Source organism: Cervus elaphus, chromosome 31 (genome assembly GCF_910594005.1).
Source record: "Cervus elaphus chromosome 31, mCerEla1.1, whole genome shotgun sequence".
Taxonomy (NCBI): Eukaryota; Metazoa; Chordata; class Mammalia; order Artiodactyla; family Cervidae; genus Cervus; species Cervus elaphus.
The window spans coordinates 50,341,479-50,369,213 of NC_057845.1; the positions used below are offsets into that span (position 1 = coordinate 50,341,479).

Here is a 27,735-nt window from a genome sequence, read left to right on the forward strand (position 1 = left end):
TTTTCTAAGCCTCAATAAAGAATAAATATGCTGAAAATGTTTGACGATCTTCTTATGTTGACAGTATTTTGATAAATAAACTGTGTTTTTAGTTGTCAGATCAATCAGATCTTAGAACATTAAAACATATTGACACTTACTAATATATTTTTTAACCCTCTGTCCTGATGTATAAGAAACAGGCACGCTGGAGAAAGCGTAAGTGAAGACCGAATCCACGAAGGATGCAGAATTCAAGGGCAAGAGAAATCACTGAGTTTCATGGCTGGGATGGACTAAGAACTATCAAGCTCTCAGAGCCCAGGGCCACTTATTTCTCCAGTCCTCCCTCTTTCCAAAACCACACGCTCTCTCTCTCAGCGCTCCCTGCCTGTTTATCAAATACTCGCAGCCTACAATGAATACCCTGAGGCAGTGGCAGCTGAGGCTGTGTGACCTTATATATCTAGCTCCTGTGGCCATGAACAGTCTCTGGGTCAACTCCTCGTTCAAGCATCTAATGCACAGTTTCTGTGGGAACATGTGATATAAAGGTCCGTCTCTTCCCATGTTATGGAGGGTCAAATCTCCAAGAAGCGTGTATGGAGGAGAATAAATGATTGCCATCACTAACATGCCCTATTAAAATGATTCTTAGTGTGATGGGGGATGGGTACTTATTCCTCAGACTGCACGGTAACACTGTAATGAACCACTATTAGTCATAGGAGTAGATCATGTCCTTTGGTTTTGTTTGTCTGGATAAAATGGAGAAAACTATGCTTTAGTGTGATTCATAATAATGTACTATGTTTAGGAGAAAAGGTTTTGTTGTTTGCAGAAATATTGCATTTGGAACTAACGCAAAGCTTCCCTGGTGGCTCGGTGGTAGAGAATATGATGCCAATGCAGGAGCCCCAGGAGACGTGGGTTTGATCCTCGGGTCGGGAAGATCCCTGGAGAAGGAAATGGCAACCCACTCCAGTATTCTTGCCTGGAAAATTCCATGAACAGAGGAGCCTGGTGGGCTACAGTCCATGGGGTCACAAAGAGCTGGACAAGGCTTAGTGACTGAGAGCAATGCAAACACATGATAAATGCAGTTCCTTGGAATATCTAACTTGGTCTATGTTCTTAAATGACTGACAATTAAATGGAGTCACTGAAATGATGATTTCATTATTTTGACATCTGTAAATGTCAGTTTTCTTTTGGTTTCTTAATCTCACCTACATATTTGCTTCCCTTCTGTGTATTTCTTATATTATTTATGCTTAACAAAATAGGAATACCAATAACCACTAAACTTTATAGGCCTATCAAACAGCAGAATGACTAGTCTATTGGTAGACCTTAATGATATTACCATGTCTCTGTCCCAGTACACCTTGTAGCAATTTTCCAACACATTCACAGGGTTACATTTATAATGCAGTATTAATCCATTTGCAAACTCACATCTGAGGTCATAACACTGACCTGCAGAATTAACAGTATACTCATGCTGTTCATTCAGCAGCCAAATATAACCTCCAATTATTTTATAATTGTTTTGATGAGTGTAGTTTCTTTTGTACATGAAAATGATAATCCTTTCCCAGCTGAACTTACATTTGGATTCTTTTCCCTTGTGAAAAAAAGACTTACATTCGTAAATTAGTTGATCCAGACTGGTGGTGTTTTCCCAGACTAAAGTACAGTGTTTTCCTCTATAAAATTCTACTTTATTCTTTGAATGAGACTGATTTTGAATTATGGAATTATCATGTGTCTGTGCATCAGGCAACATTTGCTGAGTGCCTACAATACTCAAAGCATTGCTAGAAATTTGGATTAAAAAAGTAAATAAGATAATCACTGTCCTCAAAGAGCTTCTATTTGTTAGGGAACAGCCATGTAAACCTGAATAATTGTGACACATGTTATAACAGACTAGAGGGATGGACAAATGCCATGGAAGAACTGAAAAAAAAAAAAGACTATAAATTATTCTGGTAGTGAAACAAGGAAAAAAATGCATATGACATGACCTTTGAGTTTGGCTTTGAAGGAAGAAAGAAAAATTCAGGTGAAAGAGAACAACATGAGTATGGTGGCCTGAGGCAAAATAAATTAGTGAAAGGAATGTGTCTAGGATCAGTTCAGTCGCTCAGCCGAGTCCGACTCTTTGAGACCCATGGACTGCAGCACGCCAGGCTTCCCTGTCCATCACCAACTCCTGGAGCTTGCTCAAATTCATGTGCATTGAGTTGGTGATGCCATCCAACCATCTCATCCTCTGTCGTCCCCTTCTCCTGCCTTCAATCTTCCCCAGCATCAGGGTCTTTTCTGATGAGTCAGTTCTTCATATCAGGTGGCCAAAGTATTGGAGCTTCAGCTTCAACATCAGTCCTTGCAATATTCAGGACTGATTTCCTTTAGGATTGACTGGCTTGATCTCTTTGCTGTCCAAAGGACTCTCAGGAGTCTTCTCCAATACCACAGTTCAAAAGAATGCTTCAGTATTCAACTTTCTTTATGGTCCAACTCTCACATCCATACATGACTACTGGAAAAACCACAGCTTTAACTATACAGACCTTTGTCGGTAAAGTAATGTCTTTGCTTTTTAATATGCTATCTAGGCTAGATGAAACATATCAGAGAAAGAGGTAAGAAGTAAGGCTGAATAAATGTGACCATAGTAAAAGAAGCTTTGTATGCCACTGATCATTCAAATGGATCATAAAGACAATGGAAAACCACTGCAAGTTTTTAATTTATGAATTTACAAAAGCATATCTGTATTTTAGAAAAATAGTACATGTGGCAGTGTGGAAGACTGATCAAATTGCAGTGAATTCCATGAATATTCATCTAGTATTAATCTAGTTTTCCTCATTCCGTAATAAAGATGTTTATCTACTTATTAATTCAACAACTACCATGGGCCAAGAATCCTGTACTGAGTTATCATGACCAAGTATGTATCACTACTGTTGATTAACTAATGTTTAATTCCTCTCAACCTCAGGAAACCCTAATATTCTTATAATTTCCTTGGTACTAAATCTACAAGTGTGACTTTCTGTAGTAGTTAAGCCTGATTACATCAAGTTTGCTTCTTAGCATTTATAATTATGCAGTATGGAGGTGAATATCATTATCCAAATTATTTTAAAACTTTCAAAAAGAGAAAAAACAGAAATTGCCAATATCAAAAATGAAAGAGAAAATATTATTACAGATCTTATGGCTATTAAGAAGACATAAGGAAAAAGTATTAGCAACTTAATGCTAACAATTCCAACAACTTATATAAAATGAACAAATTTCTTGAGAGGCACAAAAGAGACTAAAACTAACAAAAGAAGAAACAGAAAACCTGAATCGTCCTGTAGCCATACAACCAGAATTTCACAGGGTGAAAGCATCCTCAGGACTCCCCTTGTGGCCCAGTGGCTAAGACTCTGCGCTCCCAGCGCAGAGGGCCTGGGTTTGATCCCTGCGGGGAAAACAGATCCCACAAGCCACAAATAAGAGTTGGTATGCCACAAATAAGGAACTCTGATGCTGCAAAGGAGACTGAAGATCCCCCATGCCACGACTAAGATCTAGTGCAGCCAAATATATATATACTTTTTTATATTTATATTTAATTAATAGTAATTTAAAAGTTTAAAAAGTAAAAGTATTCTCACGGGGACTTCCCTTTCAGTCCAGTGGTTAAGTAAGACTGCGTACTTCCACTGTAGAGACACGGGTTCCATTTGTGATCAGGGAACTAAGATCCCACAAGGTACATGTGGCATGGGCAAAAAAAAAAAGTATTTTCACAAAGAGAACTCCAGGTCCAGATGGCTTCACTGAATTCCACTGAATATTTTAAAAAAACAATAGCAAACTCACACACACTCTTTAAGAAAATAAAGGAAGAGAAGGGGATACTTAATCAATTCATTTCACAACAACAGCATTACTGTGATGCCCAAACCAGCCAGAAGCATGACAAGAAAACTATAAATAAACTTGCCAACAGATTCAAAAGCTCTCAGCAAAATATTAACAAGTCGGATCCAGCCATGAACAAAAAGGATACTACATCAAGACAAAGTGGGACTTATCCCAGAAACATGAGTCAGGTTTAACGTTAAAATTATTTTTAAAGTTTAAAGCTTGAGATTTAGAATTAACATAGAGCTTCAATAAGCATACACGGGGTAAATAGTTGATAGAAGAATACTAATCCTCAAAACTATTGTCTTATTTTCTTTTAGCCTAATGGACTGGGACCTAGTCAGGTACATGGAGAGGACTGTGCAACTCAAGTCTAGAAAGTCTGTGCATGACATACCCCCCACCCCCATCACAATGATTGGTTTCTGTGTGGGTCCTGTCATAGGAAAGTTGAGCAAACAGAATTTTCCTCTTACGCTGGAGTCTGACTCATACATATGTTATCTCTTGAATTGCTGCAACTGTTTTGCTATGAGTGAAGCTGACATATCATATTAAAAAGGCCAGTGAGAGGATCATAAAAAGAAAATATAGAGATGAAGTCCACATCAAATCTTCACAAAGCCCTTTATACATTTGAACTTGTTGATAAAATTCAATTAATTCCAATCTTGGACAGATTATTTTTTATTAACTAAGTAATAAATAACCAAAGAAGAAAAAATCTGAAAGTACAGATAAGCCCACTTTATTCCCATTGCTGTTATATTTACCACAGAAATTTGTTCATAATATTTAACTTACAAAATCTGAAATTAATATCTGCATCATCCTCCTGAACAATATAGTCTCTAGAACACTTTAACTCTGATAACCCCTTATAATGTATATATATTTATATATAATTTATATATTATATTTTAATTTAATTATATTATAATTTATATATTATATGCATATTTTAGGTGTATCTTTTTTTAAGCCCCTCAAAAAATCTTTTTACAATGTTTACTTAGATTTATCCATATTTTACATTTTGTTTCTTCACCTATCCCTGAATCACAGACCATCAATTTCGGATAATGTTCTTCCATCTGAAGCACATATTTTAGAGCTTAGGTTAAGGATTATCAATTGCAAACTTGCAGTTTTTATTTGTCTGAAATGTCTTAGTTTTGCCTTGGTTTTGAAACATATTTTTGATAGGCATACAATTCCAGTGTGAGAGTTATTTTCTGTTTAGCACTTAAGATTATTCTTCCTATTGCTTTCCATGGTTGTTCTCAGTCTGTCTTTTCTTCGTAATCTTCTTTTAAGTTTCCTTGTCACTGATGTTCTACATTTATCTACAATGTGGCTGGTTGTGCTTTTTCTCTTAATTTATCCTATTTGAGAATTAATGCACAGTTTGAATATTTGGATATATGTTCATTAGTTCTGGAAAGTTCGCTACTATTAACTCTTTTAATGTTTCCTCTGCCCGATTCTCTCTCATTTCTTTTGGAATTCCAGTTTGATGTATGTGAAGTCTTTTCACTGTCATTTTTGCCTCAGTGTCTCTTTATATTTTCTGCCTCTTCCTATCTCTGTACTACATCCTGCCTAATTTTCAATACTATCTTCCAGTTCACTAATTCTGACTTCAGCAGTGTCTAATCTGCTTCTAAACCAACGTACTGATTTTTTTTCAAGTATTACATTTTTTTTCATCTCCAGAGGTTATATGTGATTGATTTTCAAATTACCTTGGTCATGTTATAGTCTGTTCTTCAAACACTGAATAATTATTGAATATTCAAATTTAATAATTTGAATTATTAACTATTTGTTAATCAAATAGTTAAAGCTTTTGTGGGTTATTGATTCTGCCATTTCCTTCTCATCATGGCTATGCTTCCTTGGGTATTTTGTGATTTTTGATGGTGAGTCTAGGAATTCTAGGAATTTATCTGTAGGACTTTTTTGATGCCTGAATTGAAAGTACCATCCTTCTGTGAGGATTTGTGTTTAGTTTCTCCAAACCGGTGGCTCAGACGGTAAAGCGTCTGCCTTCAATGCAGGAGACTTGGGCTCGATCCCTGGGTGGGGAAGATCCCCTGGAGAAGGAAATGGCAACCCACTCCAGTATTCTTGCCTGGAAAACCCCATGGATGGAAAAGCCTGGAGAGCTACAGTCTGTGGACTCACAAAGAGTCAGACACGACTGAGTGACTTCACTTCTCCAAACCCTAGGATGCTAATTTGGCATCATTTTAAACTTAATATTTGCCTTAAAGTTTTTCAGACCATGTAGGTAGCATATATTCATGCTGTAATCCTTAGGAGTTGACATGCGGTTATGAAATCAGAGGAAAGAATTTTCCTCCTTCAACCAGTGCTGAAGTTTAAACAGTACAATTTTCCTTGAAGTTCCCTTACAAAATGGAGAGTAAGGTGGGTTTATTTCACCGTCACACTGATGAAGTGTATAGATTTACCATCAGTCTTTGTTTATTTTTACATTGAGCGTTCTGCATCCTAGTGAAATATAAGAGTCTCATAATTAGACCCCCCCCAATTTGAGAGGACCTTGGAGTTAATCTTTTGTCTCTTGTACTCCTCGAAATCTGAAAAGTAAAATTCAAATTCAAAAGATTTGGCAATTGTCCCCAGAGTCAAAGAGATTTTCAGCATCCAGGTTCATGCCTTCTCTTAGTTTTGACATCTTTGTATTTCATACTCTCTTGCCATCTCACTGATGCATTAAAACACAAACTTCTTATCTTTAAATCCAGTGTATTAGGGCTTTTTTTTTTTTTTTTTGGTTTGTTTTATAATGGGAGTGTCAGTCTGGGTACCTAGTTTATCATGCGGTCAGATATGGAAGCCCTTTTTACAAGTCTTCCATGCTATTCTATTAGCTGGAAGACTCTCTTTCCATAACATGCCAGCTGCAAATATCTCACCTCTGTTCCAAATTCACTCTTCATTGCCTGCTGTGCAATAACGCAGATGGGCCTTTAAAATAGCTTTTATTTGCTAGCTGACATAATGCTAAACTTTGTCAATAGAGGCTGGTGAAGAGACATTGCAGGATGGAGGCCTTTTTCTTCGAGGCCCAAACTGCTCCTTTGGCAGGCACATGCAGCTTCTCCAGTTCAGGCTTGGAAAAGTGCTCACAATTTGCCCAGTGTCCGGCTCCTGTACTGCACACCATTTCCAAGGCACCCACCTCCTGCAGTGTTGGTGACTTCAGCTTTGCCAACACCAGATTCCTGAAGCTCAGAAGGCGTCTTCAGCGAAGGCCTTCAGCAGCAAGGAGCAGCCAGCAGCTGTCCCCAGGACCCAGTCAGGCTGTTTCCTAGCAGGATCCCTTCAGTGAGACACCTCCTTGGGAACAACTTCCCCCTTCATCCCAGAGACGTCTGTCACAGCAACTTCTCTGCCGTTTCTGGCTCAGGCCTGGAGTACGGGGGCAAAGGAGCCCTTCCTTGGGTATATCATGGGGTTGGGTGGTGGTTGGTCCTTACATTGGCTATATTCTTCAGAGGTCTCTTTACTTCTTTCAAGCCAATCCCTCCTTAATCATATCCTCTGCTTCTTTATATAACACGTTCCCTGTTTACCTCACTGGTTTTTATCTCCTGGTTCAATCCTGGCTGATGAATACACCTTCATCCAGTAATTTCCTCTCTCCTCCTCAAGATTCAGTTCAGGCATCATCATTATTCTGGTTCAGGTATATTGAAATGAATCATACAAAATTACTATTTTTTGTAGGTCAAAAATAGTTGAATATTGGCAGTTTCAGTGGTTCAAACTAATATTTTCTCTGTAGTTCTCACCAAATACCTCTGTCAGCACTTACCCCACTAATTGAAAATAACAGGTTTTTAAAATTTGTCACCTACTATAAGACACACTCTTGGGAATAATTTTTAATCTTTTATTCCTAATACCTAAATGCCTAATCCAATTCACAGTAATTACTATATGCTCAGAAAAAATACTGTTGAACTAACTGAATACTCACAAATCATTTAGCCTCTCAAATCTTCAATTTCTTCCTCTCCTAACTGGTATCATTAACACCTGCTCCATTTAACTCAAAAGTTCTTAAGACGGACTAAATGAATATTTGCTTCTACTTCCTTAACACAACTAAAGGCAGATCATGCTACTAAATGTGTTATTTCATGTGGGAAAAAAATGAAGAATTACTCTTTTAGTATGATTTTATTTTTTAAATATTATAATTAATTATAGAATTAAAGAACACAAAAAGCATAAAAAATAAAATTATTCAAAATATTACTAACCAAGATAGAACTGTTAATATTTTCCTGTAATATTTCTAGTACCTTTCTGTGAATATTTAAAAACAAAAATTATGAAAAAACTATATGTATATAGCTTTTCACCCTGTTTTTTCCATTCAATGTAATGTTGTAAGAATATTTCTATATCATTAAAGACCCTTTTAAAAACATGCTTTCTGGAGTAGGAAATGGCAACCCACTCCAGTATTCTTGCCTGGAAATTCCCATGGACAGAGGAAACTGGTGGGCTGCAGTCCCTGGGGTTGCAAAGAGTTGGACACAACTGAGCATGCACATACAAAACCGACTCACAGACATAGAGAACAGACTTGGGAATGCCAAGGAGAAAAGGGAAAGAGGAGGGATGGACTGGGAGTTTGGAGTTAGTAGATGCAAACTATTATATTTAGCATGGATAAACAAGGTCCAACTTTATAGCACAGGGAACTATATTCAATATCCTGTAATAAACCACAACTGATAAGAATATGAAAAAGAATATATACATGTATGTATAACTGAATCACTTAGCTATGCAGAAATTAACACAATATTGTAAATCAATTATACTTCAATAAAATTAAAAAACAAACAAACAAAAAAAATAAAAACATGCTTTCATTGGCTATTATTCCATCACATGAATAAACCATTAAACATTTATCAAGTTATTTGGACACATGATGTTTAATTTTTTGCAATTAAAATTATTAAGATAAACATTCTTACAAATACTTATGCATATCTCTCATTGTTTTCTTAAAAGAAATTAGTGGGAGGATATACTGAATCAAAGCATACAAATATTTCTATGGTTTTCTGAAACGACTGCCAAATTTCCTTCTAAAAACTATGCATTAATTTGCACTCTAGCATGAGAATAGCATTTCAAAGCATATTCAATGAACAAAATGGTTTGAAAAAAAATTGCCAATTTAGTTGTTGAAAATACTTTTCACTTTCACTTGTATTTCTTTTATTTTTAGTAATGTGCATATTTTCATGATTATTTCTTTTGATGTTAAATATCTATCTACACCCTATTTTCTAAAAATTGTGATCAACATATTTTTACTTTTTATTTTTAAAAGTTCTTTATATATTATGGCTACTAACCAATTTTTCATATATTTTGAACTTTCTTCCATACGATTTTCATTTTAATTATGACGCCTTACCGTCTGAGCTACCAGGGAAGCCCCACTTAATTATGATAGGTGTGTGAAATTAAAATTTTTTATAGTCAGTATCTTATATATTGAATATATAATCAGTCTTTTTCCTGCATTAATTTATATTAAGAAGGTACCTCTCCATCCTGACATCAGAGAGTCACCTCTATTCTATCCTCTCCTATTTTATTATTTCAGTTTTTAGTGTCACATGAGGCAGAGTATGACACTTTTTTCTAAAAATATAATAATATATACTTATTCCTTGATAATTTGAAAGTTAAGGCTAATATATTTGCAAAATCTGTAAATATTACCAGGCATTTGGTGAGCAGGGTGGCTGGGATTTGGAGGGACTGAGCTGCCACGTGCTTTTAAAAAAAACCTAATACTGTAATAAATATGGATTTGCTTTGTTTTATGATTGTCTGATTAAGTGTACAGTGTCCATAATGGTCAAGTCCTTTATTACTCACAAGTCTTTTATTATTTATTATTTTCATTAAAGAGATCATTGTTTTCAACATGTGAGTGAATCCTATCTGCTAATGTGAATATTCTTAGCTTATAGATGGTAGGCATGTTAACAGTCAGTTGTCTTTTGAATTTGAAATACATTTGACCCTAAAAGGAAGGTTTAGGGCACCGACAATATGCACAGTCAAAAACCTGCATGTAACTTACAGTTGACTCTCTATAACTACAGTTCCTCTGGATGTGTGATTCTGCTTTTGCAGATTCAAACAACAGGGGATTATGCAGTAGTGTAGTATTTACTATTAAAAAAAAAGCAGCATACAACTGGACTCACACAGTTCAAACCCATACTGTCCAAGGGTCACCTGTACCGTCTTTGCTCAAAAAGGATTACGTTTGTGAAATGTTATTGTTGCTTAGTCACTAAAATGTGTCCAACTGTTTTGCAACCCCATGGACTATAGCCTGTCAGGTTCCTCTGTGCATGAGATTTCCCAGGCAAGAACACTGGAGTGGGTTGCCATTTCCTTCTCCAGGGTATCTTCTTGTCTCAGGGATTGAACCCACGTCTCCTGCATTGGCAGGTGGATTCTTTACCACTGAGCCACCAGGGAAGCCTATCTGTTTGTGAAATATCTGGCAATAATTCCAGTGGTGCAGATGGAAGTAAATTGTAGCTTTACAAGATATTCTCCTTACCTCATTCTTCTAGTTTCTAATTCATTCTACTTTTCTTGCTTGCCACAATTTGGGTTGGGTTATATGAGGACTAAGGATGTTTCTGGGGTGTTCTACTTAGGTATGACATATATTTTTGTGGAATGTATTAAAATTGCCCAGGAGATTTTGGAAACTCCCCTACACTGGAGTTTGATATTCATTTCCCAGCAGCAACCCAAAATATCCTCAAGGCTTCATGGAAACACAGAACGGATCAAAGGTCTTATCGAAAACAACAAACTGCCATGTTGGGTGATTTACTCAGAAAAAAGAACTTTAAAAATATTCACTAGTGCATCGACTCTCTCAGAGGCCTGGGGACCAGGACTAGAGGCTCCCCCCCCACAGGCAAAGTGCCCCAAAACGCTGAAGAACCAGCTTCATGATGTGGCTGCCACTGCAGCTACCACTACCCCATGACCAGGGTGCATTCTGAGCGGCTCCTGCTTCTTCACATCCTGACTTTGACTCAAGAGTCCAGAGTAGATGAGTCTGATTGGTTGGAATTTATGATTTAGCAGCAAGGAAGGCTTAGAAAATGATTTGCTATTATTTTTAGTGCCTAAGGTGAGAGCTGCCCATCTTCTGAGGAAGGGATATGGATACTCACTAGACACAAAGAATGTAAAATGTCCGTCCTCTAGACTAATGCAGATGAACAGCTAGTGTTTTTACAAGAATCTGGACATTGGGTGACCAGAAGTTATCAAAGGGATTGATAATACGCCATATACCATTTTGAACTACTTATAGAAACCTATCATGTATAAGGCACGATACACTATGTAACAAACTCTTGCTGCCCTTGGGAGACTACAGTCTAGTTGTGGAAGCAAGACTTATATCAGTAAGATCTTTAAAGGTTGAAGTAATCAAAACACAAGAGCAATGCATACCCCATAACTGCTGTTCCAAGCAGAACCTGAAGGGAGGACTTGGGTCAGGCAGTCTACTTTGGAAGTGATCCCAGGAAGCAAAAGTGAGGGGGTCAGAAAAATGCATGGGAAAAAGAGGAAAAGTCAATATAATAGTACAATTAGAGGTCATTGCTGTGGACAAAGAGGGTTAATTTCTGCCAGGATCTCTAAGAAATGTGTTGTCGTTGTTCAGTTGTTGAGTCATACCTGACTCTCTGTGACCCCATGAACTGCAGCACACCAGGTCTCCCTGTCCTCCACTATCTCCCAGAGTTTGCTCAGATTCATTTCCATTGAGTCAGTGATGCTATCGAACCATCTCATCCCCTGCTGCCCCTTCTTTTGCCTTCAGTCTTTCCCAGCATCAGGGTCTTTTCCAATGAGTCAGCTCTTCACATCAGGTGGCCAAGTATTGGAGCTTCAGCCGCAGCATCAGTCCTTTCAATAAATATTCAGGGTTGCTTTTCTTTAGGACTGACTGGTTTGATCACCTTTAAATCCAAGGCACTCTCAAGAGTCTTCTCCAGCACCACAATTCGAAGGCATCAGTTCTTCAGCACTCAACTCTCACATCCATACATGACTACTGGAAAAACCATAGCTTTGACTAGACGGACCTTTGTTGGTAAAATGATGTCTTTGCTTTTTAATACACTGTCTGGGTTTATCCAAGAAGTATACAGAAGAGAAATGTCCATAGCAGGTAAAAATATTTATCCACTAGCTCCCACACCCTATTGATGAAAGCTTTACCCCAGGAATGATATCACAAGTCCCCTTGTATTGGAGAAAGCTTCGTGAGGGAGGGAACTTGAAGCATATGAGCTGGAATGAGGTAAGTCTGAGCTTGCACGAGCCTTCTACCACAACTGCAGCTGAAATCAGAGGTGAGACAATGGGAGGTGATAAGGGCACTAGAGGTGCTTGTTAACAACTGTCAACCTACAGAAATACTTGATAGAGGTGATGCATTCAAATGAGCACAAGGTTGCCGCAGGCCTGAGTGTTTGTGGAGGCTTCCCCAGGAGGCTGGACTCCAACTGAGCCTGGAAAGAATTGATGGAATTTCTCATGCTAGAAATTTTGCAACACAGGAAGACTGGAGTTTTCCAAAGTCTGGCTGTGCTAAAGGCAGCTATTATATATTCCTGTGCATTATACCCCCATGATTCAGCCTATATACTATTTCTCGGAGTAACATTACAGTGAGGTGATGGCATTTAGGCATCTTTCAAATATCTGCCTGGGCTTTGACACCAAAAAATATTCCCTCAATTCAAGTGATTTTAGAGTACTAGAAATTACAATAAAGTTAACAGCGGTTATTTAGTCCCTGTGAACAAAAAGCACAGCCCATGATAATTTAACTTAAAGATAATTTTGACAAACTAAGATACTGCCGCTGAGTGAAACAGGTGACGCATTTCCCTCTGAATTTTCTTTTTTTTTTTTTTCCCCTCTGAATTTTCATAGCCTAGCTTATAAGGACTCCGTAAAACAAAAATAAACTTCTTATATTTAGCCATCATGTCAAAGTGTTTAAATCTTAATGTAAAATGCAAGTCTTTCAGTAAATATTTCTTCATTCACCTCATCTTTGTTATTGTTGTCAGTGACGTCAACTCATAATGGAATAAATAAAACTCCATTTCTCTTAAAATGTATATGATATTGACTTTGTCTAAACTCATCTTGCATACTCCCTAATGTATTTTCAGACATACAAATAGCAGACTTACAAATGCATAAGGTTATTGGTTTATCTCCTTCCTCCTTTGATACGTACTCACTGCCACTGAAGTGGGATTCCTTACTCCTTACTCCACTTTCCCCCTCTGTGAATAATTTCTTTATGAACAATTGCTAACCTGACTTAAGTTGATAACACTATAGAAAGGCATAGAAATATATACAAGAATCCCATGGCCTCAGATCCCATCCATTCCCCTTTTCCGTCAGGTCAGTGATGGCCCTGTGTGAGTGTTCTGTGCCCGGTCCACCCCTACCTTCTTCCTCTTTCATCATCTCAGATGAAGGGAATTCCCACCAGAGACAACTGCTTACACTTACAAGTCCTTTAAAAATGTCCTTCTTCTTTGCTTCCCTTCTCCAACTTTTGACAGTTTCCTGAGGGAAATGCCTAACTCTTTGCTCAGTGAAATGAGATAATATTCCTGAATCCAATCTGTAAATTGTAAAGCAAAAAACAAAGGTTATTGCTATCACTTATGATCTCCCCAAATAACCCAAGTTAGGACTGATGAGTAGAGCCCATGATATGTGTTTCAAAAAAAGAGAGAAAACTCAAAAGTTTCATAAATAAACTCTCCTTTATCATTCCAAAAGTATACATAGTGGTTGAGAAATGTACTAATCTATAGAAATAGAAAATAAAATATGTGACCTAAATCTGAACACCCAAAATTGGCCCATTTTTTGGCTCTGTCTTTTTAGCTATGCATATTTTCTTACAGGTATGGCCTTGGCTGGGCTTCCCTGACAGGTCAGCTGGTAAATAATCTGCCTGCAATGCAGGAGACCCTGGTTTGATTTCTGGGTCGGGAAGTTAACTTGGAGAAGGGATAGGCTAACCCACTCCAGTATTCTTGGGCTTCCCTGGTGGCTCAGCTGGTAAAGAATCCCCCTACGATGCGGGAGACGTGAGTTTGATCCCTGGGTTAGGAAGACCCCCTGGAGGAGGGCATGGCAACCCACTCCAGTATTCTTGCCTGGAGAATACCCATGGACAGAGGAGCCTTGTAGGCTACAGTCTACGGAGTCACACAGTCAGACAAGACTGAGTGACTAAGCACACAAAACATGGTCATGTCTATAATTTTGCAGCCTGCCCTTTCAGTTAACATCATAGTACAAAAACTCTTAATATTATTACATACTCCCATTACATCCTACAGAAGTAATATTGTATTGAAATTTTACACAATAAAAATGCCAGCACAATTAACCTCTTAAATCTTTGAAGGTATTCAGACATCCATAATTTAAAACATCCATACATTTTTCCAAGTATCCCTTCTAATTAAACATACCTTAGCTCAAACTATTAAAAATAAATATATGCACATTACATAGTTTAATTGTATGGTATATAATTATATCTCAGTAAGTCTCTTGGACTGCAAGGAGATCAAACCAGTCCATCCTAAAGGAAATCAGTCCTGAATATTCATTGGAAGGACTGATGCTGAAGCTGAAGCTCCAATACTTTGGCCACCTCATGAGAAGAACTGACTCATTGGAAAAGTCCCTGATGCTGGGAAAGACTGAAGGCAGGAGGAGAAGAGGACGATGAGGATGAGATGGTTGGGTGGCATCACCAATTTAATAGACATGAGTTTGAGCAAGCTCCAAGAGTTGGTAATGGACAGGGAAGCCTGGTGTTCTGCAGTCCACGGGTCACAAAGAGTTGGACAGGACTGAGCAACTGAACTGAACTGAAAGCAGATGCTAAAAAATAACAACAAATGCAAACCATGTCCCCCAAATGTGATTTGTGTCCCCCCAATATTTTAATTAATTGATTGGGTGACAGGATGATTTGTTGAAATATTAATTTGTGTTTTGGCCTGTGCATTTTTCTTTACCCTCAATCCAGATGTTAGTCTCAAGACTTTGATTTTTCTTTCTTCAGAGGTATTTCCATGACCAAGTAAAAGCTGCATGAACCAACTTTGACTTCCAACTTGCATAAAAATCTAAACTCACTGAAAAGCTTATGCAAGGTTTCTTAGAGATGGACAGGAGAGAGGGAGTATCCTTTGAAAGTAACTAGAGGGGAAAAGGAGGGCTGTTCTCAGCTCTGGGAAAAGTCAACAGAACTCTGAGGCAGCTGGCACTGGACCGGGTGCCTGCTGGGGCCAGATCCCCAGCACTAGCGTAACCTGTCTCACCCAAACTTGCCATGCCCCACCAGGGGCATCACATTATTCACCTGAACCCATGAGACATAGGGTTGACTGTGGGGTCAACAGAACGCTTCCCAGGAACTTTGTGATTTTAAGAGAACCAGGCAATTTTGCCTGAACCCTTGCAGTAAGCACAGATTAAAGCTATCAACAGCCTGGAAGCCAATAATGTGGACTCAGGTTTAAACTGGCTTATAAGACAAAAAGAAATGCAATTGTTTTCATTAAGAGCATTCATGTTCACTATGGGCTTCCTTGGTGGCTCAGATGGTACAGAATCTGCTTGCAATGCAGGAGACACAGGTTCAATGCCTGGGTCAGGAAGATCCCCTGGAGAAGGGAATGGCTACCCACTCCAGTATTTTAGCCTGGAGAATTCACGGACTGAGAAACCTGGTGGGCAAGAGTCCACAGGGTCACAAAGAGTCAGACACGACTGAGCTACTAACAAAACGTGTTCACTGTTTTGTTACTGCAACCATATAGATTGCAATTGTTTTCCAACTATCATCTCATATATGATATTACTTTCTTTTTTAAAGAAAGTCTTTTTTCTCTCAGAACAGAGTGAGTTCAGTTCAGCTCAGTTCAGTCACTCAGTCATGTCTGACTCTTTGCGACCCCATGGACCGCAGCATGCCAGGCCTCCCTGTCCATTACCAACTCCCAGATTTTACCCAAGCTCATGTCCATAGAGTTGGTGATGCCATCTAATCATCTCATCCTCTGTCATCCCCTTCTCCTTCTGCCCTCAATCCTTCCCAGCATCAGGGTCTTTTCAAATGAGTCAGCTCTTCACATCAGGTGGCCAAAGTACTGGAATTTCAGCTTCAACATCAGTCCTTCCAATGAACACTCGGGACTGATCTCCTATAAGATGGACTGGTTGGATCGCCTTGCAGTCCAAGGGACTCTCAAGAGTCTTCTCCAACACCACAGTCCAAAAGCATCAATTATTCAGTGCTCAGCTTTCTTTATAGTCCAACTCTCACATCCATACATGACTACTGGAAAAACCACAGCTATATTACTCTGTTTTAAACCTGGAAGAGATCTTGTAGAACTAGGATATCTCATCATTACAGACTAAAAACTTGAACCTGAAGAAGGTTAAGTGAATCCTTCAAAGTCACAGTTTGAACCTGAGGTAGAATCGAGTATCCTCACTCTTAGGCAGTGCTGTCTCAAAGCAGGGTCTGTAGTCATGACCTTAGAGTGCTAGTAGATTGATGAGTTTAAGAATTTTCTACAGTTTGTTGTGATCCACACAGTCGAAGGCTTTGGCGTAGTCAATAAAGCAGAAATAGATGTTTTTCTGGAATTCTCTTGCTTTTTCTATGATCCAATGGATGTTGACAATTTGATCTCTGGTTCCTCTGCCTTTTCTAAATCCAGCTTGAACATCTGGAAGTTCTCAGTTCACGTACTGTTGAAACCTCACTTGGAGAATTTTGAGCATTAATTTGCTAGCATGAGAAATGAGTGCAGTAGCATGAACATTCATTGGTGTTGCCTTTCTTTGGGACTGGGATGAAAACTGACCTTTTCCAGTCCTGTGGCCACTGCTGAGTTTTCCAAATTTGCTGACATATTGAGTGCAGCACTTTCACAGCATCATCTTTTAGGATTTGAAATAGCTCAGCTGGAATTCCATCACCTCCAATAGCTTTGTTTGCAGTGATACTTCTTAAGGCCCACCTAATTTCACACTCCAGGGTGTCTGGCTCTAGGTGAGTGATCACACCATCGAAGTTATCTGGTTAAGTTATCTATTAAGATCTTTTTTGTACAGTTCTTCTGTGTATTCTTGCCACCTCTTCTTAATATCTTCTGCTTCCGTTAGGTCCATACCATTTCTGTCCTTTATGGTGCCCATCTTAGCATAAAATGTTCCCCTTGTATCTCTAATTTTCTTGAAGTGATCTCTAGCCTTTCTCATTCTATTTTTTTCCTCTATTTCTTTGCATTGATCACTTGGGAAGGCTTTGTTATCTTTCCTTACTATTCTTTGGAACTCTGCATTCAGATGAATATTCAAGAAGCAACAGTTAGAACTGGACATGGAACAATGGACTGGTTCCAAATTGGGAAAGGAGTACGTCAAGGCTGTATATTGTCACCCTGCTTATTTAACTCATATGCAGAGGACCTCATGCAAAATGCTGGGCTGGATGAAGCACAAGCTGGGGTCAAGATTGCCAGAATAAATATCAATAACCTCAGATATGCAGATGATATCACTCTTATGGCAGCAAGCGAAGAGGAACTAAAGAGCCTCTTGATGAAAGTGAAAAGGAGAGTGAAAAGCTGGCTTAAAACTCAACATTCAAAAAACTGAGTACATGGCATCCGGTCCCATCAGTTCATGGCAAATAGATGGGGAAACAATGGAAACATTGACAAACTTTAATTTCTTGGGCTCCAAAATCACTGCAAATGATGACAGCAGCCATGAAATTAAAAGACCCTTGCTCCTTGGAATAAAAACTATGACCAACCTAGATGGCATATTAAAAAGTAGAGACATTACTTTGCCAACATAGGTCCATCTAGTCAAAGCTATGGTTTTTCCAGTAGTCATGTACGGCTGTTAGAGTTGGACTATATAGAAAGCTGAGTGCCAAAGAATTGATGTATTTGAACTGTAGTGTTGGAGAAGATTCTTGAAAGTCCCTTGGACAGCAAGGAGACCAAGCCAGTCCATCCTAAAGGAAAACAGTACTGAATATTCGTTGCAAGGACTGATGCTGAAGCTGAAGCTCCAATACTCTGGCCACCTGATGTGAAGAACTGACGCCTTAGAAAAGACTCTGATGCTGGGAAAGACTGAAGGCAGGAGACAAAGGGGATGAAGAGGATGAGATGGTTGGATGGCATCATCGACTCAATGGACATGAGTCTGAGCAAATTCCAAGAGTTTATGATGGTCAAGGAAACCTGGTGTGCTGCAGTCCGTGGGGTTGCAAAGAGCTGGACAAGACTCAGTGACTGAACTGAGACTGATGAGTTATCAAATCACATCAGACAGCCTTATAGCTGTCTTCTCTGTAGACAGAGCTGTTGAGCTGGATCATCATCACAGGTTTAGTTGTGGTAAAGCCTGGCTTTAATGCAACTCACTTGAGGAAAGTGGGCTTTAAAGTTTGTACAGATCACCAAACATGTAATTGCAACCCAAGTCACACATTTAGTGTGGCCATTCTCCCAAGAACAGCTGTAAGCAACTGTCATCATTAACGGATATTGTATAAGAAAACTACATTCTTCCCTAATTTGTTTCTTTTTTCCTATAATGATCTTAGAAAGACGCATTTGACCTACATTTCTACTACTTCTATAACATAAGGATAATGTAGTTCAGAAGTGAAGGACGGCGGAAACAACAACGAAAGGTGCGAAAGTCAGAAATATTGTGAAATAAAGACATATGACACATGTGCAAGGGTTAATGGTACATAAGGCCTTCCCTTGTAGCTCAATTGGTAAAGAATCTGCCTGCAATGCAGGAGACCCCAGGTTCAATTGCTGGGTTGGGGAGATCCCCTGGAGAAGGAAATGGCAACCCACTCCAGTGTTCTTGTCTGGAGAATCCCATGGATTGAGCCTGGAAGGCTACCTTCCATGGGGTTGCAAGAGTCGGACACGATTTAGTGACTAAACCACCACCAATGGTACATAAAGATATGCATGTGATAATGCATACGATTATAATGAAGTAGATGCTTTTTGCTAATTGTACATGGGTTAGAAAAATCAGGATGGAGTCACATAACTGTGACACGTGCAGAATTGTTCTTTTCATTGTCATCCTTTGCATGTTGGTTAAACATTTGTTACGCATTTTGTCATCATTGAAGCGCTTTTCCTACTCACTAACTTAGAAGCAATTTAAGCAATTTTAAATTCCCACTCTGGGAAAATAAAAATGCCATTAGGAGAAAACACATTTACTTTGATTTATTCCTATCAATACATTGTAATTTAAAATGTATTTCTCTGATTACATCTTTGTTCAATAATTGCAACTACACAGTATACTTTTTGTTGAAGGAATCAAATGTAATGTTTATCTTATAACTTCAGTAAATTTTGTTATCTGTTTGGGCTTTATTTATGAGAATATTTTTTCTCATTATAAAAATATAAATTTGTTAACAGTTCTCTCTGACAGACAGGTTATTTTGTGATATTACCAGGTCACAAATGTTGAAGTTAAAAGTTCAGAAATAGGGATTTCAGGGACAAATTAGAGGTATGGTCATAATAGATTAAAAAATACTATATGTAAAATAGATAAGCAGCAAGAAATGAATGTATAGCACAAGGAATTATACCCATTATCTTATAATAGCTTATAATGGAATATAATCTGCCAAAGTAGTAAATCACTATGCTGTACACCTAAAAAGTGAAAGTGTTAGGCACTTAGGTGTGTCCTCCTCCTTGAGACCCCACCAGGACTGTACCCCACCAGGCCAGGCTCGTCTGTCTATGGAATTCCAGGCAAGAATACTGAAGTGGGTTGCCATTCCCTTCTCCAGGGGATCTTCCCAACACAGGGATCGAACCTTGGTCTCCTGCACAGCAGGCAGATTCTTTATCATTATAAGTCAACTATATAATTCAATTAAAATAAATGACTTTTTACCTTTAAAAAAGGAAGAGAGGTCAGTGCTCAGCCAGCAGCCCTGGCAAGACCTCGTAGGGTTGAGAACCTCTGAGGAGTTTTCTCATCCCAGTATCAGGTCCTGAATGTGGTGGGATCAGAAACCTGATTTTGTCAAAGTACCCAGACTTGATCAATTCAACTAATCCTATTTAATAAATTATCAAGGGATTGATCTATAAACCCAGGTGCAGATTTATTTCTTTATAATAGTAGTAAGAACTTGGGCTATGAAGTCAGCAGAAGTGGTTTCTGATCCAGGCTCACCACTAGTAACTCTAAGGGCAAACTGCCCTCTAAATTTCTCTGAGACTCAGTATTTGCATCTGTAAAATGCAACTGTCATGAGGATTAGAAGAAACGTATAAAGCACCTAACTCAATGCCCAGTTGGCAGTGAATGCTGGCTGTTATGATGAGCATAACTGTGGAGACGACAACAAAAGAGGAGGAGGAAGAGGAAGACGAGGGAGCGGAGGAGACTAGGCTGCAGGAACCATAAGCATTAGACATACTAGTCAATCAGAGACAGTCTGCAGAGAATTAGGAGGCATTTGCTTAGGGGAGGATCAGAGTAAAGTGCATTGGGTAGAACATTATAAAAGCTTGGGCCTTCAAGCCATGAGGATGTAGTACATCCACCTCTAACCTAGGGATATGGCTATTTGGCAGACAGGATAAGTTGTTTCTATTCCAGTACCTAGAACAGTGCCTAGCAGATGGTACGTAATAAAGAGTTAATGGATAAACAGGTCGAGTACCCCAACCCAGAGGACAGTGATAATTTCTTGGTCTTCGGTTCACCTATTTCTGGACTCAATACAGGCATTACTCTCTCCCATGTCTCTTCAGTTCCCACACTATATGACCACAGAATTTCTTCAGTAATATAATCAAATGTTTCACAGATTTTCCCATTACATCAATCACATTTAGACATTGTCTAATTAAACTCAAATCACTTTGTCATTCACTGTAATCATATTTCAAAATTCTGTGAGTTCTTCATTATACCCGAACAAGCATTTAAGGTAGAGACTAGCTAAACACTCCTCAAAGTCGTGTCTTCCTTTTCCTGGGCACACAGCCAGATTGTTTCTCATGCCCATGACTGAGTTTTGACCATTGGTAAGCGTGCACAAGTGATGTACATTTCTTCCTTTCCTGGTCCATAAAATCTTCCTATTTAAAATTCAGCCCCCTTGTCCCTGGCCTGGGTAGAGTGGCACCTGGTTGGCTGGTGGTGCCTGTCTCATATCAGGGGACAAAACAACTCCTTGTTTATCCCAGCTTGGCTTTTGCTCTGTGCCCATGCCTGGCTCATGCCCTGGACACGTGGGAAAAAAAAAAATTCAGCTCCCTATCTCCCTCTGTCCAAATGAATGTAGAGAATCCTGTGGCCCCAGGAGATGGTAGAATCAATGAAAAGAAAAGCCTGGGTCTCTAAATAATCACATGGGCCAAAGTCTGCCTCTCTCCTCACCATCACATGCACACATATCAACCTCCATTGGATTGTGATGTGAATGAGAAACAGATCTTTATTGTATCAAGTTATTGGGACTTGGGGGTTATGCTTATAGCAGTTACCATGTTCTGACTAACTTAGAACCGTAATCATGTCACTTTATTGATTTTTATTTTAAATACACATATATATTTCTTGAGAATATTAAAAAGTATATCTTGAGAACTTGGAACGATTCATTTTTTTCTCCTGTGTTTCATATTTACATGGTTACCCAAGCATGTCCTCTTTCTTCTGTCCTCTTAGTCACCCATATCACACAAAATCAATCAATCAGCAATCAATTCTGCTGCTAAATATTCATTACTCTTCATCCCCCCTATCTGTACCTGTTTATTAGACCCCTGAGTTTCCCACCTGGATCACTGAAATAACCTCCTATAGTTTCTACTTGTCTTCAGTCTTTTATTTCTTCATCAGCCAGACTTTGCCAGACTGGTCTTTCTGACATAAAAATCTGATTTCATCATTTCTTTGCTTAAAATTCAGTAACTCCCCATCACCTCCCAATTGATATCCAAAGAAACTAACCTTCTTTTAGAGCCTTTTTGCTTACATCTTCCTTATCACACACCCTAAGCTATTAAAGCTCAATGATTTCCAAGTGTGAGCTTAAAATACCTAGTTTACAGGCCATTACTGAAAAGAGTTTTGGAATTTAGAAATAGTTCAGGCATCATCTGCTGACTAAACAAATGATATAGCTTAAACACATATGCATTACCACTGAATTAACATGAATGCAGTATATGTGAGCTACTTTTATCACCATCCTTTTCCAAACACATTTATTTGCTATTATGATTAATAAAATTCCCTTTGAATGAAACTATTTGTAATATATTTCTCAGTTATAGGATATTAAATAAAACTACTGTCATGTGCATTGGAGGCCTAATATTTTCGTGTTAAAAAGGGATCCTCTCGACTATTTGGAAATTACTGCTGTAGCCAACCCAAACTATCTGCAATTCTTTGAATGGGCAGTGACATTGATTCTGTACATGTGGTGGATTCTGTGGTTTGGCTTGATCAACCTCCATCCCACCTTACTGAGACGTATGTAAGCGTGCCTTTCTCTGCCGCAGAGACTAGAAAGCTAATGGCTTTCTTTCTTAAAATTTTTTGCAGCAAGAGCTCTGAATGCACAAAATAGATGTGCCCCTGTGAGATTTAGAAATTTAAAACGGAGCTGAGGCCACGCTCCTGCTCTCCTGCACAGGTCTTTCTATTGGCAAGCAATTTTGCAGAGATCCTTTGCGCTAACAGTCCAGTGGCGGCAGCATCAGGACTGCCTTCCTGATCCTTATCAGAGGATGACAATGTGTTCTTGGTCTGAAGCAGTCCAGTGATGGCCTCAATGGGACAGTACTATAGTCTTTTGGGAATCACTCTTGGTAGGCCAGCCTACAGCCTATTCTGGTCCTTCCATGATTTTGTCCTAATCCTCAATGAATCTTTACTTTCTTAAAATGACCATATTGCTTTCTGTTTCCTGTACTGAACCCTGATGAACACAAGTCTTGGAAAATATTGCCCTAACATGGAATCATGTCCCCTCTCAACCTCTCATACCCGTGCTCTCAGTTCAAGAGTGTTCTTGTCTAGGAAGCATTTACCAACCCCTGTAGCTGAGTCAAACACCTTCTTTTCTGTCCCAGTCATAATCCTAGGATGGCTTCTCACTATTGTATAACAATGGTCTATATTTGTCCACTGTTGTTACTGCTTAGTTGCTGAGTTGTGTCTGACTCTTTTGGGACCCCATGGACTATAGTCCACCAGTCTCCTCCTGTCCATGGGATTTCCCAGGCAAGAACACTGGACTGGGTTGCCATTTCCTTCTCCAGGGGATCTTCCTGACCCAGGGATCGAACTCATGTCTCCTGTATGGGCAGGTGGATTCTTTACCACTGAGCCACTAGGGAAGCCCTCACATTGGTCCATTACTTTTCTAAAGAAGTTAACTAATAAAGCCTCTTTGTGTTACTCATTTGTTCCCAGGCTAGTGCACTATAAGGACTCATGAAGTGAATGAATGAAGAAATAGGAATGTCCATGAATAACAACTAACAACCCATGAAGAAGGAAACACAGTAGTATGTGAAAGGACGTGTAGTTTTTCTTGCAAAATGGTACCATGTGCAAGTATATTTAAAATAAGGATGGCCTGAAATGTCATAAATCTATATATATTCTCCTTAGACCCTTAACAAAGACAACCATATGGGCTAGACCAAAGATTGGCAATTTTACTCTGTAAAGCTCCAGACAGTAAATATTTCAGGCTTTGTGGGCTATATGATCTTTGTCGCAACTACTCAACACAGCCATTTTCAAGAGAAAGCGGCCATGTTGTGAATTTGAAAACTGACTCCAGACATAGGAAGCATAGAGACTGAAGACAGACACTGGCCACTCCAGACGGGTAGGTGACGGGTTTAATGAGCCACGGTGAGGTGTGGTGAGGAAAGTCACGTGAGGTGAGGGGAGGAAAGTCACGTGAGGTGTGGTGAGGAAAGTCACGTGAGGTGTGGTGAGGAAAGTCACGTGAGGTGAGGTGAGGAAAGTTACGGTGAGGTGAGGTGAGGTGAGGTGAGGTGAGGTGAGGCGGGGGCCGTAGGTCTCCACACCCCCCGCCAGAATCTTAAAATTTTATACAGAGACCTTACCTGGGTTCAGTCAGTCATATATTCGGTCCTTAGGGTCTCAACATCTTAGTCTCCCAAGGCTTCGACCTTAGAACAGCTCTCACTGAGGGAACGGTGGGCGGAAGGACATTCCGAGACAGGGGAGCGTGTGTGGCACCTCCAAATGTGCCGGACCCACGTGCAGGTCAACCCGTGGTCACGCCATTTCTGTGACCTTCTCCAGCATACGCACGTGTGCACACACTCACATAAAACAGGTTATTTATAAGTAATGGGAATGATTGCATGTGGTCCTGTAAATCTTTATCTAGGAACACTAATATGTGAATTTCATATAATTTTCATGTCAAAAAACATTCTTCTGGGATTTTTTTCAAGCATTACAAAAATGTAAAAGCTATATAAAAATAGGTTGGGGTGGGAGCGAGTAATAAGGGTGAGCATATTTGGCCTTCAGGCAGTGGTTTGCACGTCACTGGTTTAGGAGATTATGGAAAGATCTTGGTTTATAAGTTTGGAGAGACTTTTATTATTGTTGTTGTTTTTTGGTAGATCTTTGTATGTCTTTCCATTTCTTCTCATGTAAAATGAAGATTATATTATGTAATAACATATTACTAATATAATTAATTCTGATATTATAATAGAACTGGACATGGAACAACAGACTGGTTCCAAATAGGAAAAGGAGTATGTCAAGGCTGTATATTGTCACCCTGCTTATTTAACTTATATGCAGAGTACATCATGAGAAACGCTGGGCTGGATAAAGCACAAGCTGGAATCAAGATTGCCGGGAGAAATATCAATAACCTCAGATATGCAGATGACACTACCCTTATGGCAGAAAGTGAGGAAGAACTAAAGAGCCTCTTGATGAAAGTGAAAGAAGAGAGTGAAAAAGTTGGCTTAAAGCTCAACATTCAGAAAACTAAGATCATGGCATCTGTCCCATCACTTCATGGCAAATAGATGGGGAAACAATGAAAACAGTGGCTGACTTTATTTTTGGGGGGCTCCAAGATCACTGCAGATGGTGACTGCAGCAATTAAATTAAAGGACGCTTACTCCTTGGAAGGAAAGTTATGACCAACCTAGACAACCTATTAAAAAGCAGAGACATTACTTTGTCAACAAAGGTCCGTCTCGTCAAGGCTATGGTTTTTGCAGTAGTCATGTATAGATGTGACAGTTGGACTATAAAGAAAGCTGAATGCCGAAGAATTGATGCTTTTGAACTGTGGTGTTGGAGAAGACTCTTGAGAGTCCCTTGGACTGCAAGGAGATCCAACCAGTCCATCCTAAAGCAGATCAGTCCTGGGTGTTCATTGGAAGGACTGATGTTGAAGCTGAAGCTCCAATTTCTTTGGCCACCTGATGTGAACAGCTGACTCATTTGAAAATACCCTGATGCTGGGAAAGATTGAAGGTGGGAGGAGAAGGGGACGACAGAGGATGAGATGGTTGGATGGCATCACCGACTCAATGGACATGGGTTTGGGCAGACTCTGATAGTTGGTGATAGTCAGGGAGGCCTAGCGTGCTGCGGTTCATGGGATTGCAAAGAGTCAGACACGACTAAGTGACTGAAGTGAACTGAAAATGTTTTGAGGCCTTGAGGACAGGGCTTGTCACTTGTAGGTCTCTTGAAGTTCCTAAGTACTGGATTAATTTAAGTGTTTGACAGATAACATATAATAGTAAGGCCTTGAAGTTCTAGGTGTTTGGCAAAACTGTCAGTGAGCAGTATGTGTTTGGCAAAACTATCAGTGAGCAGGTATGAATATTCTCCCCTTCATTTATTGCAAGAAAGGGAAGGAGGCAAAAATAATATGTAGAAGATTACCACCCCACTTTTGTTCCCATCCAAAAATGGACAAATCACCTTAATTGCAGTTTTCAATAAAGCAGATGTCAAGAGATTATAAGCCCACACATTATACCTGTTTTAGTTTCTAGGAGAAATTTTTTCTTGGAGTTTTTGAAAGACTCGAATTAGAGAGGTGGAAGGGACACCTCCCTCTACTCCCAGTTCACAGGTGAGAGTGTCTTGGACGTAGACTGTTAAAGGGTAGTTAGTGGCAGGACACCCAAGTGCTCTTTTTACTTTATCAGGCTTTAAAAAAAAATTATGCTGCTTTCTTTTAATAAAAATTGTCTAAGGTTAGGTCTAATCATGGGTTTACAACTAAATCATGTGTTTCCCTGAGTTGCAAAGGATTTCTGTTATATAAAACACAGAGATATAGTATATGAAACCCAATTTCTTATTTTTTATTGATGACATTAACCATCACCCAAGACCGCAAATCAAGGATTGTGAGAGATGAAGATTCTATGACCTTAGAGACTGAGTCCAAAAGAGATAAGCAGAAAAACCGTTCTTGCCACCTAATGGGCAAGCATCACTAATATCTGAGAAATTAAGGAATAACACCCTACTTCTTTTAGGCACTCCAGCCTTTCATTTTTGCCTAAAACTGCCCAAGTATAGTGAGCTCTGCACAACTTCACAAAAACAGGGAGTTCCCAACCGCTCTGTGTTTGAACAGCTCAGAGAGACCTGTCTTGATCATCTTTTAAAACTGGAACAACTCTATCTCTACCTCCAATCTCCATTCCTTGGTTCTTTTTCCATAACACTCACCCCACTTGGCATACAACATGATTAACTCATTTACTAGATTTATTGGCTATTACATTTGTCTCCTCAACTAGAATGTAAGCTCCCTGATGGAAAGGATTTCTGTTTAGTTCTCTGATTGTTTACCTCAAATGGTGCCTTGCACATAACAGGCCCTCAGGAAATATTTGTTGAATTACTAAACAAAATTGAGAAAATGAAGACTAGGGAATCAAGGCACATCTTGATATATCACATGGTTCCACTTGAAAAAGATTTGGACAAGATGTAAAGAAATGATGGGGACAGCAGAATCATAAGAGAGCGAACAAAAAGAACCCTCATTGAGTGTTACGACATGCAGGGACAATAAGGAATGCCCATTCCCTTATTATCACAGCTACTGCTATCCTCATCCTTGCAGTTGATGAGATGAGGCCGGATGACTTGTTCAGGTTCACACGGCTGGTGAAGGATGGAGCCAGGCCTCAATGCTCTCACCTGACTGCAAAGCCCAGGGGTCAGCATTGCTTTGTAACAGACTATGTAATGCCACCCCTATGAACCACAGTGCTGCAGGAGCCAGCTCAGCACGTGGACCCGATTTTATTAAAGTGGCTAAATAGACAGGTTTCTGGTGTAAGATACTAGCAGATTCATGCTGAAGACGTTTTGCTTTTCAAATTTACCACATAAAGGATGTCTATTTCCAGTAAGGACTTCCCCCATGGCACAGTGGTAAAGAATCCACTTGCAATGCAAGGAGGATCCAGGAGACGCAGTTTCGATCCCTGGGTCGGGAAGATCCCCTGGAGAAAGAAATGGCAACCCACTCCAGTATT

General features: G+C 39.3%; 1 non-coding gene across 1 annotated transcript; it reads left to right on the forward strand.

The window, feature by feature from the left end:
- Positions 1-21,293: 21,293 nt before the first annotated feature.
- LOC122687621 lies at positions 21,294-21,429 on the forward strand. Its single transcript, XR_006339191.1, has one exon. It is a non-coding gene; the product is annotated as a small nucleolar RNA SNORA48 (small nucleolar RNA).
- The last annotated feature ends 6,306 nt before the right edge of the window (positions 21,430-27,735 follow it).